This window comes from Narcine bancroftii, chromosome 3 (assembly GCF_036971445.1).
Source record: "Narcine bancroftii isolate sNarBan1 chromosome 3, sNarBan1.hap1, whole genome shotgun sequence".
Lineage (NCBI taxonomy): Eukaryota > Metazoa > Chordata > Chondrichthyes > Torpediniformes > Narcinidae > Narcine > Narcine bancroftii.
In genome coordinates this window covers 46,645,910-46,646,586 of record NC_091471.1, presented here as the reverse complement: position 1 = coordinate 46,646,586, position 677 = coordinate 46,645,910, and positions in this window count along the sequence as shown.

Below are 677 nucleotides of genomic sequence, written 5' to 3'. Positions count from 1 at the left end.
CCTGCAACCAGTGAACTTGGAAGAATGAGAAGTGAGATTGGACTGTGAACCAAAGAACTTTCCCAAATTTACACACACACTACACACATGTGCACTTAGAATTAGAAAGGGGGGGGGGTGTTAAGTTGGGTTAAGTAAGTTAAAAATAGAGCTAAGTTTTCATGTTTAAACATAATTAAAGCACATTTTGTTTAAGTAACCATTTGTGAATATCTATTGCTGCTGGGTTTTGGGGTCTTTTGGGCTCGTAACATATTCTTCAAAGGGAAACACGCACCTGAAGCATTATCAAACTAATAAATAATCCAGTCAATACTTTCAGCCTCTGATTCTTGAAGATTCCCTGAAAAAAAAGATGATTCGCCACTTGGTTTGAGAAAAATGAACAAATGAACAAAAGTGAACTTTTATTTGCCTGAATTATTGTTTTGAGAGGCTGGTGTTGAAACATATTAGTGCTTGTCTGAGAGGCAACATGGATTTGTTCCAATTTGTCTACCATGTTAACAGGTCTATGGCAGATAGGATCCCACTGGCTTTACACAAAGCCCTGGAACACCTGGACACCAAAGATGCATACATCAGGATGCTCTTTATTGACCACTGTTCACATTCAACACAGAATCGCTGTCAGAACAAATCCAATAGGGGGGCATTAGGTTATCTGTGGAGGAGGA